At 43.3% G+C, this 14,668-nt stretch overlaps 1 protein-coding gene and 1 non-coding gene across 2 annotated transcripts in view; one reads left to right on the forward strand and one right to left on the reverse strand.

The window, feature by feature from the left end:
- Positions 1-1,703: 1,703 nt before the first annotated feature.
- On the reverse strand, positions 1,704-1,776 carry TRNAV-UAC (transfer RNA valine (anticodon UAC)). The gene has a single exon. It is a non-coding gene; the product is annotated as a tRNA-Val (tRNA).
- Positions 1,777-1,938: 162 nt separating this feature from the next.
- Positions 1,939-14,668, forward strand: part of PPEF1 (protein phosphatase with EF-hand domain 1) — a 41,402-nt gene continuing 28,672 nt past the window's right edge. The window contains exons 1-2 of the mRNA XM_067289737.1: positions 1,939-2,019; positions 13,080-13,259. The gene's annotated coding sequence lies outside the window, so the exon portion shown is untranslated. The remainder of the gene's footprint in view (positions 2,020-13,079; positions 13,260-14,668) is intronic.

The following is a 14,668-nucleotide window of genomic DNA, read 5'->3' on the forward strand; positions in this document are numbered from 1 at the left end:
CATTTCATTCAAAGGGACATCCTCAAGGCTGCCAGCTCCCCTGCTATAATATTTTCTTCTCACAGGAGAAGGGCAGCCTTTGTTTAAAAATGTGTTTCTAACACTAAAAAAATCAAATTGGCTCACACGACACGTAAAAGTCTTAAAATTGAAGTCTCTGTATAAAATACTGTGCAGTTCAGACCCTCTGTGTCTAATGCTGTTCACAGTCCTTCGTTTTAATAACCATAAATGGCAAAACCATGCTGCTACTGCAGACAGCATTGCTAAATGAATCACGCAGCTCATTCCTAGCAGGCAAACACATACTTTCAGGTATAGCAGACAGGAAACATTTTAAAGCCAGTACATGAAACAGCACCAAAGAGGGCTACATTGATCCTTTGTGGGAAGAAAAAAAAAAAGAAAAAAGATCAAAATGATCCTGTCATTGATAATGGAGCAAAACTGCACCTGGTATAAACAGTCCTAAATGGGACAATTTGACTATGTCCAAATTGCTAAATAAAACAGGGCCAGGAACTGCCTGGGCAGGTTTGCTCTATGCAGCCTTTGGCCACACGTCGTCTCCAGGCTCAGCTGGTGTCCCCTTGGCCATAAGGCATTGGCGTTTGCTTTTGTGGCCCTTGGATATTTTGGTGTTTTTTCTTTCCTCGAAGTGTCTGAAATAACACAAAGGCCACCTTGCACCATGGGGAGTTTGCTAAAAATTAAACAAGCATTGGATGACTGGAGGCCGGTGCTCCAGTCCGTACTTTGGCCTTGCTTTATTAACAAATTTGGAGGTCGTGTGGCACCATGTGAGGAGCCCCATGCAAACGTCTCCTGCAGACTTACATGCTTTCTGCTCGCAGCTTTCTTTGCATGAGAAATGAATTTGCTTCTGAGCGCGGCAGAGCTGCGGACATGGGCAATGCGGACGTGGGCAGGGAGCGCTGCCGAGCAGACGGGCAGCGCGCATGAGCGTGTGCCCTCGGTCGGGGAGCCGGAGGCAGCCACGCTCATGGACCAGAGCGCGCGTGTAAGTGTAAATGCCCTCAGAAGCAGGGTACTGACGTGCTCGGGGTACAAAACCGCCAGTCCTTTCAGAGCTGGAGTCAAGCCTCCAGGACCAGGGTCCCCTTGACATGGATGGAGCTAGGATGGGCGATGCATGCTGAAGATCTGGTTCTTGGGATACATTGGCCTTTCAAGGAGTCTGAAGCATGAGCCTAAGTCCTCCTCTCCCCTCTTTTTTTCCCCTGTTTGTGTGGATGATGTTTGCAGAAAAGCAAGGTGGGGGAAAGAGCAGGCGCTGCAGTGACTAGACTGTCTGAATTACATTCATGTGCTTAGGGAAAAAGTGCTTTTGCACAGGTCCCTTGGAAAGCACAGACCCGTTTGCTTTTATCGTGGGCTCTCTCCAAGAAACATGTGACTCTTGCACGCTGATGCTTTGCAAACCAAATTGCTTCTCTTGCTGGGCTGGGCTTGGCTTTCTGCATTTTAACGGCAATCAGCAGAGAGCCTCCTGCCCCTCCCAACATACACTCCTCTCTTCTTTCACCCCATGCCGGTCCCGGGCTTTATTTACGTGCTTATAAGGTTGCCCATCTTGGGTGGGGGGGGAAAGGAGACCAAGAAGAGATGAGAAGCAGAGTAACAAGATTAGCGGGGGACAGGAAGGAAGGAGAGGGGAAAAAAAACTAGTAAATTGCCGGCGTTGGTTCCACTGGGGCTCGAACCCAGGACCTTCTGCGTGTAAAGCAGACGTGATAACCACTACACTATGGAACCACCACGCAAATACGCTTTTACGGCGCTGCCTCTATGCACACGCTACTCGGGGCGAGGGGGCCTCCTCCGCTGCCCCGCCCACGCGGTGCGGGCCGCCGGCCGCGGCGGGGGGGGGGGCGGGGGCGGTGCGGCGCGGCGCGGCCGTTGGGCGCGCGGCGAGCCGTTGAGCGAGCGGCGCTGCTGCGGGCTTGGGGACAGCTGCTGAGGGAGGGCGAGCCAGTGCCCCGCGGCTGCAACTGCCAGGTTTCCTCTTACTTTTTTTTTTTTTTTTTTTTAGAAATTACTGGTTAATTAAAAATGTGGTAATTAAAAATTTATTATCTTGATGCGTTTTCTGGTCCTCAGCTACAGAGGAGCAGAGAAGGGGGTAAATCACTTTAATAGCTTTCATGCTATGGGGAAACCACAGGTAAGGTTTTTCTGCACTTGTAGGCATGCCTCCTTGTGTTAGGGCCTTTCAGCTGGCAGCCTTGCAGCCAGATCTACCCATAAAACACGGCCAAGAGACAGTGGCCCTGTTATGGCATTGCGCTGCATGTAAGGAGTAGTGTGAGCACTGCTTTCCCCTGCATGTGTATGGTACATCTTCGCTTCCAGCTCATGCCCTCCCAGCGTCAATGCCATCCATCCCCTTTCGGAAACGGCTGGCAAGCCTTACTGCGCATCCTATTGCTCCGTTGATTTGCTAGGCTGCTCGGTTCTTGAAAACTAAGTAGAGAATAGAGGTTGTCGAGCTGCTGTATTGCACTGCAGTAGCCAGCAGGTTGACCAAGCCATGGGAAGGGCAGGCTGGGCTCCACAAGAGCTGCATCAGCAGCCCTGCGGTTTCTGGGGAAACTGGCTGCGTGGATTTGTTGTAAATCAAGTCATGGGAACGTGCTATACTGCTTGCTGCAGAGCGTTTTAACTCTCTTTTCAGTGAGGGAGGAAGATGTGGGTGATTTTCTTGGTATAGAAGTCTGTTTTAAATAGCATACAGAGAAAGAAGGCAGAATTTTGTCAGTGCCAGTATTGCCCTTGAGGAAGCTGTTCTGTGGTGCGTAATGGATCTGTGAAAGTTATGATTTATCCCCTCAGACACAGCACGGCACATACTAATGAGTGTTTTCAAAAATGGAGCATGGAAAAGAGAACATTTGTTTTCAAAAATCTATCAGGAGAACATTAAGGGTCGTCCCTTAAAAGCAGAACCTAAGGTAGGGGCAGAAGCCCCGAAATGGGACCTCTTCCCCACCCCACTGTGCCTCTTACATGCCTCCCAGCATATAAAGTCTGTACGCACTTGAACCACCCGATTACAGTGGTTCAGGTGATGACTGAACTGAGAGGAACGTGGATTTGGATGTGCTAAATGGACAGATGCCGTCAACACCTCCAGCTGAACACCAACAGTACGCTAAAAGACAGGAGATTTCTGGTGAACCTCTGTTAGCAACTTCTCTCCCAGATATATTACTCAGTCAGCAGAGGGCTCCCAGTGCTTGTGTTAAGGAGTTCCTTATTACCTCATTGCCAGACCAGTGTTCTCCTTATCTCAGTTATTCCATTTAATATGGTAGCTTTGCATATGCACGCCTTTGCTGTGAAGCTCCATCTGTGGGTGTTCTGAATAATACTCTTGTGCAACTGAATTTTTGAAAAGAATATCTTTTATTACATGTTGATATACCATGATAAGGCCTACGTGTTTGTCTTTGCTAATGGGAGCTACATCAAGCTACTCATACTAGCTACCCACCTCTACTACCAAGGAATATCCAAGATTACTTAGGTTGTGGATTGATGGTGTAATTGCTGTAGAAGATGGCTCTGTGTGAGGGTACAGAGCAGCGCAACTGCTTCTGTGCAGCATGGTGCCCCTCTTGATCAGGCAGATATTTATTCCAGGACTTTGTTTTCTTCTGTTACTCCATCCTGAATGCATTATTACTTTGTTTTATATGTTACGCCTTATCTGGTTTTTTGCGCTATTCAGGTTATCTCAGTACTCACCATGCCAAGTCCTCGCATCCCAAAGGGATTGAATTGTAGAAGTAAAAGTTAAGGCCTTGGTACAGGTGTTTACAGGACTGTGATTAAAAGTTGCAATGAGAAATGATTATTTGGAATGTGAAAGATAAGTATGATAATTTTCAGAAGTGTATGATACCTGTAAGTAAAGCAGTGTAATTGTTGTTGCCTTGACTCTTGAAATTATTTGCATTTTGCTGAAGCAGATGACTATTGCAAGATAGAAAAGTTTGCACTTTTTTGTCATTAGAAGCAGTTTCATAAGGGTAAGATGAAAATAGAGGTGAAGAAAATCATTTTCTTGAACTTTTCTGACTTTCTCCCACCATATATGTGATGGCTACACTTACTAGCTGGTAGTTCACAATCCTTTAAGAAGACAGACAAAATTCCTTTGAGATACTGATCATTAGTGCTGTAGATAGCTATCATCTCTATAGGCTCCAAGTAGAGTAGTGCAGATTGTGCTATTAGACACTGCTTTTCACAGTAATCTGCAATCAGCTGATAATTTGGGAATTTTTCTGGTTTTTTTTTGTTTTTTTTTTATTTGTTCTCATTTTTACAGAAGGTACCCCGATGCTTTCATAGGGTTCTGGTCTAGCTTCTTGGCCTTCAGCAGTTTCAAGGCCCTACAGCTGCCTTTTTTGGCCCACATTTCTAATTCTGTGTTCTCTTTGCCAAGGATGCTAATTTTGACATCTTCTATTTATCGTCTTCTCACCTTGTCCATTATCATCTCTCTCATCTAGTCCATTTTGGGGGATAAATTTCTTTTCCTGCTCATCCAAGTTAACCTTCTCCTTCAGATTTGTGAGAGCACATTTCTGACCTCTCACTGACTGAGACAGAGTTTAATATGAGAAAAAAAAAGACAGATAAAATTATTCTAGCCATTTATTTCTCTCCTTCTCTCTTTTATTCTTTTTATTCTTTCTGTTTGTGATCCAGGTCTCTCAGTCAGGGATTTGGCCCCTGGCTAGTACTCTAAAATACATTGTTGGGGCATACAAAAATACTTCCTGAACTTAGATAGGCTAAGAGGAGAGGAACCATCGTCGGAGCTCAGAGGAACATATTCATTTTGACTATGATCATTCAGTCTTTTTGAAAAAATATCAGTTACATCACTTTGCAGTGGGTGCTTCTGGGAAATAAGCCTGAAGCAGAATTTGAATTATGTATGTGGAATGCCAGCATGGAGGCTCGTTTAGGAGTTTAATGGTTCCAAAGTATTCCCTACAGAATATGAGCTCTAATTTCAAGAAGGACTGCCTAGAAAGGGATATCCCAGTTTCTGCACTAGCGACATTACTGTTTGTTTGTTTTTGTGGTGCTAGACTGCTCAACAACATATTGTCAGAACTGTGTTGCCTACTGTCTGTTGCAGCTGTTGGCGCTTGGTGAAATTTTTTTCAGCATCGTAAGTGTGCATGTGATGCATGACTGCTGGGCAAACTCATGTAGTATGCGTGGCCTCGGTGGTGGGACTGCTGTGTTTTCTTTGCCCTATGTAGACAGGAGGATGCTTTTATTAAGTACAGCCTATGTCCTTGGACTTGGACAGGAAAGGTTAATTTGGAAAGCACATTTGTTCGTGTTTCCTCAAGTTGCATGTTATTGTGATCCCGATCCGTAACTGGAGAAGTAGCTCAGTCCAGCAAGACTGACTCTATCAGACTGCTTGGTCGCATCAGACCAGTGAGACAGAGGATGAACAACTTTTATGAATAACGGGAGAAAACGTGGTGGAGATTTGTGTCCTACAGAATCGAACAGCTAAGGGTTTGATCCCTTCCCTATTGGTCTTGGATTAAGCAATTCTAATGGATTTCTTGGCAGTTGGAACAAACCTTATAGCATCTCATTATGCAGAAATCTTGGTAAATGGCAATATAGATGAACTTATCAGATACAGTAAATGTTTTTTAGATAGCATATATCTCCAGGGTGCAGTGGAAAGAGGTTATGATGTATTTTTGCTTGCATGCATTTTGGCAGAATGGTGTGATCATACATAAATGATTAACTACTGTAACCCTGATCAGGTAAAATGCATCCTTCCGGAAAAGCAAACATCAAAACTCTTCTGGGTCATGCAGAATTATCATCCCTAGTATGTATTTTATTTACTACCCATTTTCACAGAAGAGAAATAGCTTTAAAAATGTGCCTGAGATTTCAGGACCTCAGAGAGCTGGCTCAGTCAGTCAAACCAGTACATTCACACAGTGCATTCTGCTGTGGTGGCTTGGCACTTTAAAATAAATTTGCACATTAAAAAATGTATCCATTGTGTCACAGTAGGGGAACTTGTCTGTCTGTCCCATAAGATGATCCGATGACTGTGTCTGAGTGCCTTCACAGGGAGAGCATACCGCTGGTGGCCGTGGTAGAACTGTCATCAGACTGATAGCAAAAGTGTCCTGAAAATATATGTTACAGTATTATTAGACCTTTGGGGCAAAAGGGCGGGTATCTTGCTCTCTTTCTCTCTCTCCTCATAAATCTCTTGTTCCCTATCCAGTCTGATTTCCCTGAGGGAACAGGACCTGTCCTGGGGGGACTCCATCATGTGCACTGCAAGAGGGCACTTGTGATCCCCATCTCATGCCCATAGCCACCTTTAGACCCCCAGCTCCCCCCAGTGACCCCATGAACATGGCTGCTGCGCTCTATTCCATCGCTTTGCGTGGAGGCCGGGCAAGCAGCCCCTCCCCAGCTGGGGCAGGAGGGTGTAAGGATGGATGGGAGGTCAGAGTGGGGGAATGGGATGACTGGTGCTTAGGTCTGGGCCCAGGACTGTATTGGTGGTATTGGAATACCATCCTTGTACCGACATTTAATATTTTTGAGTTGTTTGGTATTGCATGTTTTCCAAATTGCAGTATTACCATGCTATCAATATATTGCCCCATGCAAGAAGTGGCTGATTCTTCTGGGGCTGTCAGGCTCGCATCAGGCAATAACAAGTTGCCTTGGGCTTGGCAGTTCTGCCTTTCCCTAGGCACCCATGAAGGGACTGAGAGTCCACGACCAGCATGGTGAGGAGATGTGTCAGACGTGCTGGCCCCTGATCCCAGACGTCAGGGTTTGATTTCAAAGCATGCATGTGGCATACACATCCCTGATCCCTATCCAGTAGTCACACAGGGAACGGATGGGTCAAACCATGGACTGAGCTCACTAAATCCCAGTCACACATTTATGGGGAGGATGTGTGCATACACATGAAGAAATAAAATGTATAAGTGTTATGCAGTGCTTCTGACCATAACATTTGAGTGCTTCATACTTGTCTGGATATGATGAGTGTTATTGAGAACATTTACATCACTAACATATAGATGCAATGTCTATGGGTAAAATCAGCTGCCACTCTTTCTTTCCTCAGTTTCATAGCCACACCAGTCACGTCAGATATCCACATACCTGAACAGTGCCTATGTTTTTTTCCTGCAGCCTAGATCTACTAAAATGCAAATCATTGTCTCATCACAGCAGAAAGGCCATTCCTCTTGAAAGATCATGTGACTTGAGATGTGAAGCAGATAACTTCAGCCCATCCCTTTCTCTGCCTGAGATTCAGGAAGCATGTTGACAAAACAGCTCTGTAACTGCACATGCACAGTGCAGTTGTAGGGCTGCAGCCATGAGCTTTCTCATCAGGCTGGACGATGAAAATGGCTTTTTCCACTGACTGCTTTTGAAAAGCTGGGATCAAGAAATTTCCTCTCAGGAAGCTATATAAGTGTGTGGAGAGCAATTGTATTGCAGTTCGTGAGCTCCAGAGCCCCAGAGAAAATTAGAGCACCTGTTCTGCAGATCTGCACCCCTCATTGTGCAGTTCTGGTTTCAAAAAAAGGACTGCTTTATATTTAAAAAAAAATCTTCTAAAGATATTCTTATGGGAAAATCTCTGCATTGCTGAAGCATAAAAAAAAACAGGTAATTTCTTTGGGTGGGGTATAGTTTTTTTCCTAGCTTACTTGTAAAGAGCAAATTGCCTGCCTCCTAAGTCTGTGAGATGAATGACAGGTGTATGTGGTGCAGTTGATGATTTTGTCTTGATAAAAATCAGTGTGCTTCAAGCTATAATGTCTGACCTGGACTGAATCAGTTATACAGAACTTCTGAGTACAGATGAGGTCAAATAGTTTTGTGACTACTGTATTTTTATATATATATATATATATATATAATTTTATTTTTTAGGAAAAAGCCTTTTTTTGTGATGATAAACTTGAAAGTTACTATGATGCTTAACTTGAACATTATTAAAATTAATATAAACTTCAACTGAGGTATGAATTTCATTTTTAAATTGGCTCAGGTTTCAACACATATTTAGTCCATTCTGGAGCCTTGCTTTTTAGCCACTTCCCCCCCTGCAAATAAGGAGAATTAAATGGGATGTCATGAAGAGCCTGCTCAGTAACTGCAGGATGGTGGGAAATTCAGAATTTCCTCCAAGAAACTGAGGTCCAGCTGTTGTTGACTCTTCCACTCCAGTTGGGTCCAGTTTACTAGAACTAACTTTGATCTTCTCCTTGGTTCCTAAAGGATTCTCCCTCTAGAGGCATTTCATGTTTCTGAAAAGTGATCTGATGGCTTTGTTTATACTTCCAGATGAGCTGCACCCTATTTGCATACTTGTATTTGCTCCCCTTCCCTTTTATTTTTTTACGCATTCTCCCCAATCAAAGTCTTTCTGCACAAAAATGAGGATGTTTGTTTTGTTTATTTATTTTCTACACAAAAATGCAAATGTTTTGTGTAAATATATCCTTTGTTAATAAGTAAATAGCACAAACTCACTTTCTCCTATCATTTTCCCACAGACTTTCTTTGAGTTTGCATGCAGTTCAGGAACTCAGTGATTGTTTGAACAATCTCTGCATGTTCACACCTTTGCAGATCTTGCTTGTATTTATTTTTGCATTGGATTTTTGGGCTCAGGAATATGAGTCCACCTTAATGAGCTGGTCTGTCTTCATCCTAGTCTCTTTCAATAAGGATTTACTGGCTTTCCAGTGTCTTACTACAGCCATATCAACACAGCCATTCCTAGAAATGATTCCATCAATTCTATATTGAGCTTAATCTCCTTTTTCTGAGCAGACTGAAGAAATTATCTGTTTGTTACTTGTCATATTTTGATGAATATATTGAAACAAAAGGACTTTCTCATTTCTTTCTTTCATGTATATAATCACTGAAAGTCACTGAATAGAAATGTCACTTTGTCCCATGGTTCAAACTAACAGAGACCTAAACACATACTGCTTTGCCTGTGCCTGGTGTTCCCGTATCAGCCCCTTGGTAGACCAAATTCAGCATTGGTGTCAAAATTTGAGCTCTTGTATTTCATAGTCAGGGTCCCTTTCACTCCCTTAGCTGACTGCAGCTGCAACAACCCCTTTTCTGCAGAGTGGATCATTTAGCTGGTGAATGTTTTTGACTCACCTCTAGATTCCCAACCTTGACAATCCCGTCTCTGGCAACAAGATTGTTTTGAAGAGTTGCCCCTCTACCTCTGCTCACCTGGCTATTAAGTTCTAATGCCTGGGTTCTCCTCTCCAGCATATTTTGCTCTCTCTCCTGCTTGATTCCCTCAGCAATGCATGAAAGAGAATCCATCATAAACCCATGTTATACCATGTGTTTCTCCATTCTCTGCAGTCCTCATATCCAAAGAAAGCAATTCCAAGTCAAGGCTGTGAGTCACAGAAAATTAAAAAATTAATAGCAAGAAGACATCAAAACAAAGCCTCTGGCATTAGAAGGATCCATCCATCGATCTATTCTATCTTTATGGGGAAACCTGTCCCCATCTCACAACCACTCCAACCATATGTACATTCTAACACATGCTATTGGAGGAGATCATAACTACCTGATTGCAAATATGGTTGAGAAAGGGGCTAGAAGGGAAAAGAGGAATGTTGAAACAACTTGCAAGGGAAGTAGCATAACTGTGGAAATCCCATCCAAACAAAAATAAAGGGAGCAACCTTTCATTCATTGTTTATCAACGGTAAGAAACAAAAGGAATGAGGAGAGAATGATAAGTTAAAGCCTAGTGGCTCTCTTCTGTATGGCCTCCATATCTGCAGGCTTGACCTAGCTTACACTTTTCTGCCAGTAGCACAGCTCATCTAATTTTTAAAAAATATGCTGTGCTTGAAAGGATGGCTCTGTGCCCAAAGGACCTGCAGCCTGATTTCATTAAAAGTCAGCTATAAATCTTTACAAGATTTCCATTTATTCCTGAGGCAGCCCAGTCTTTATGTGACGGATAAACTGAAAGCATGATTGATTTTGGGCAGCACCTATTAAATCCAGATCAAATGGTACTTGTTCATCATTTCTGTAAATCAGGCTCTTGACAGCTCAGGTCTCGAAACCTAAGTTTCTGAATACTTGTGGCAGGTTAGGCTTCGGTGACTCCTATCCAGAAAAAGAACAGCATATGCCACTGCTGCTTAGCTTGGTGCATGTCTCTTGACATAGTTGGAATGATGTTTTATTTTGCATCACTGGATGGGCTTTGTACTCAGTGCCTATCCATCACAAAATTGCCTTTTTGCTGAACTGAGAGAAATACAGCAATTTCTGAGAGTTATTTCTGGAAATGGGACTGGTCACTGGCCTGTAGATACTGAATTATTGCCTGTTTTTAAATGAACATGACACTTCTCTCTTCAGCGGTCTGGTAGCCAGAATGCTAACACAGCTTTATGTCCCAGATTCTCATACAACTAGCTACTGTGCATCTCTGAAGCCTTTTCTGATACTTTGGTAAATGAATATAGTGTTTAAAATACTTGTTTTTCAGCCTTCTTTCCAATGGTGGGTCTTCATGGTCATTGCCTGGTGTTTTCCTGTGAGTTGGCTCAAGAAGGCAGGGCTTGGCACTGGGCAGGAGGTGGCTGGAACTGATGTACCTGGAGAGGATGGGACTTCTCCCTTTGGAGCTGCTCAGTTAGGAGCGGGGAAGAGTCCTTGCCCGGGTGAGGTACTGGCCCTTTCCGCCGTGGGTTGTTCCAGTTGTTCGTGATTCTCTAGTCAGACCAGAAGGGCAATAAGTGAATTTGCCTGGCCTGGGTGGAGCCTCTGCTGGAGTCTTTGCTGGATGTGGCTGTTCTGAAGTCTGGAAATGCAGGCTGGCTGCGAGTGTTAGTTAGTTGGCCGTACCCACCTGAGAAACCTTCAGGAAATTGGATAGGAGTTTGAATGTTAGCTGTGTTTGCAGCAGGATGCAGACATTCAGGACTGAAGATGATGATTATTCCCCTGGATAGCTCTTTGATGGCCAGATTTGGCATCTTTAACAGAGATTTAATGATAGCAGATACTTGTACAAATTCCTCCAAGTTTTGAGTGTATGTTTCAGGCTTCTTTTACTACTATTGCCATAAAATTTCTGTTCCCGTGTCTCTTATCTTTTTTATTTCTTGGCTCAGGGAGGTGCTAGAAGTCCAAGAATTAGTACAGAAGTGGAGGGAAGAATGGGGATGTTTGGGGGAAAAGCTTAAATGGTTGAAAGTGGTGTACGAGAAGGATTCACATCCCTGATCCTTGAACCAGCGACTGCCTGTGTTTGCCCGGCTCAGAGGGAGTTCTGGGAGCCGCCGTGGTTCTGTTTGTCTGTCTTGTTGCCCGGACACTGGGCATAGACAGACCTGCGCCTTTGTAAGGAAGGTCTGCCTAAAGTTGGGCTTAGATTGTGAGCTCTGTTTTGCTCTTAGGTTATCATCTGCGGGCTAGGACCAAGTTGTGACTGGTGGGTGTGAGAAAGACTAATGAAGACTCAAGATTCTCCTAGGAATGCAAGTGAGGAGATGGTATTCAGGATAATAATGGTTGTTTGGAGAGAAAAGTTGAGCTATTGGCAATACCAGTGCTGTATTAGATGTTATCAAAGCCATTGTTTTGATCAAAATAATGTAACAGCGCTTGTTTGGTGTTCAGTGGTAACTCCTTTAGAGGAAAGAACAGCAGAGTACGTTGTGGGGAAAAATTAAAATCCTTCCTTCCTGAAATAAATATTGACTTAGAAACTGGCAGTCCCCACACAAGTGTAGGATACCCTTGTGTTGTGGGACCCTGAAAATAGTCCAATAAACGCATTCTAACTTTTGATCTTGAAAATAGGCTAGTTACACATTTGTTTCTTTTTTCCTGTCTTTTATCTTCCTGTTATTTTTATGCTTGCTAGTGTAAAACAAAAGCAAAAAGAATAGTAGTTAAGCACTCATTTTATGGTGATGAATTTCTTTTGTGTTAAATTCAATTAAAAGATAAGGAATATAATAAATGCAGTAATTTAGACGTTAGACATGCTAGAGAGAAACAGCAGGGGAGGGAGAGAGTGGGGTCAGTGTGTTCCTGTAAGAAGTCTTCAGCTAAAACAAAACTCAACCTCTCTAAAAGCATCAGTGACTTTTTTGTTACTTAGAAATTAACCTGTTTCGTGTCTCAGTGGAATTTTATTCATTTGAACTTGGTATTGCAAATTAGCAAATGATATGAATTAGCAAATGCTAGGGGAAAGGCCACATTACAAAATGTACTGTGTTCATTTATTTAACAAAAACAAATCTTTTATTTAGAATGCTTCAGGAGAAGTACAAGAGAAAGTTGGATGTTTATTTAAGGTGAAATCTAATTATGAAACACGTAGCTATGGCACTGTCTCTCCTTGTAAATTTTGCAGTGGTTACGATTTTATTGTGCATAAATCTGTGGTCGAGATTTCTGTTCATCTAGCATGTGTGAGAAAACTTCTCTCTGTAAACAAACTGATAAACAGAATTAGGACACTGAGGGATAAAGTGATAGATGGGCTGATGAGGCACCTTTTCAAATGGACAGGGTGTGAGGAGGCCTGGGGTTTGGTCTTGTTTAGCAGTAATATCAGTAATTTAGAGTCCTTAAAATTCTGCAGTCCCCATTTTGAAATCAGAAGGATAAAGAGTAACATTCCTTTGTAGTCTCTTGTCCCTACTAGTAAGACTTTAAATAGCCATGCTTTCAGTTAAGAAATCACTGGTGCACATTAGCTTTCAGCTAGCATGTAGGAAGGAAACTGTATTCATTACTGAGTTCATCTGTCTTGAATGCAAGTTGATGGTGATGAGATCTGAAAAATAAACCCAGTATGATTTCCAGGTTCCAAGTCCAGTTTGTGTAGGATGTGCTGTACAGTAATTCGTAATGAGCTGCAGGTACTTTAGATGCCGTGTGGTCAATTACTTTTTTTCCCCCCCTCCCTCTCCTCTTGCTCTTAGGACTGGTAGCAAGGGCGCAGGTGATACACTCCTCGTGCTGAAGGAACAACACAGGAAATGCTAACAGTTGAGAGAAACATGTTTCCTATCAGGAGCAATTAAACTGATGGACAGTCTGCACTGGAGCCATGGGATGTAAAACTTCTGTACCTGACAGGGCGGCAAAAAAATCAGAGTGTGGTAAGTGCTGCCTTTGTCTTCACACTCAGTGGTGGTTTTCTCTATAAAACCAGAAGAGGTAACATTTCCCCCCAGTCCAGTCGTCAAATACTTTTTCAGATAAAACTATTTTCTAAATGTCTTCTTTTTAAATGAGTGCATAGCTTTTAGGTGCTTTCAGGAGGCACCTGTAGAGCACCTGTAATATCTGCAGATTGGGTGGGAAAAGACTTGGATCATCCGGGACAGAAGCTGAATTTCAGATGCATGTGCGCTTTCTCTCTCTCTCTCTCTCACTGGTACAGTGTATGGGATAATGTATTGAGAGGGACCCTCTGTGGCCTTTCATAAGGGTTCCTGGGCAAACTGCCCCAGTTTCCCTCCTGCTGGGTGACCCTGATTATGAAGCAACTGTAATAAAACAGAGCTCCTACAATGACTTTCAGAATCAATTTTCTGCCATACAAAGTGGTTGGCCTGAAATTCTCCTTGATGGTCACTGAAACTGTCAGTTGAAAGTCTCTGCGGGACCTGGATGAAAGTTCAATTAAAAATTAATGTGTCAGCCCCTTGCTTTTAAACATATCACACTCCAGTATAAACACATCTGGGCTTTGCACAGGCACGTGAGGACAAGAATTTGTTAGAAGAAGTTTGTTCAGACCTTTCCAGGTCTTGTTCGAGATTTATCGTTACAGCAAAATTCACAGATCTGTCGGGAGCCATTATACTAGGCACTGTGTGTTGTCTTAAGAGATTATTACAGTGAATAACCATGGGTGAAAAGGAAGCCTATTTCTGGCTACAGAGTCAAAGAACCAGAACACAAGTGCCAGGAAACCAATGACTGTAAGAAGCAGGACAACTTAGTCATGGCTGTGGGGATCCGAGCTGACTGGTTTAAGGTTGGGCTCTTAGCTCTGTCTACCCTACTTGGCAGCCACAGCATCATTGATGCTGTATAATAGCAGTAGAGCTAGAATGGAAATTTCTGGAGACCCAGACCCACCTATAACTGAGAAGTGGTCCTTCCTCTTCAGTTTTGCATGCTGTGCGTGAGTGTGCCCTGCAAGGCCTCAGAGATGAGTCACTTGGGAACATTCCTGAGGGTGCAAAAGCCCAGAGAGGGTGTGAGGAGCTGAACTCTCTCAGTCTACAGCATGCACCATCGCTACGCCCTGGTGTGGAGCCAGGCTTCACTATCCCAAAGCTAGCTTATAATTTTGTGTGCTTGTTTGATAATGCTTTGTCCTCTCCAGCTTCTGGGTGCTAGTCTTTGTGCTCTCCAGCATCAGTCAAATTATGCAGAACCGTCATTCTGTCTACAGTCTCAGGCTGTACATCCCTCTGATGCATTAACGACATGAATTTTACAGGTGCTTGACCTTCCACAACTGATAACACTTTCTTTTACACAAGCACTTTAGCCT

The sequence above is a fragment of the Apteryx mantelli genome, chromosome 1, assembly GCF_036417845.1.
Source record: "Apteryx mantelli isolate bAptMan1 chromosome 1, bAptMan1.hap1, whole genome shotgun sequence".
NCBI lineage: Eukaryota > Metazoa > Chordata > Aves > Apterygiformes > Apterygidae > Apteryx > Apteryx mantelli.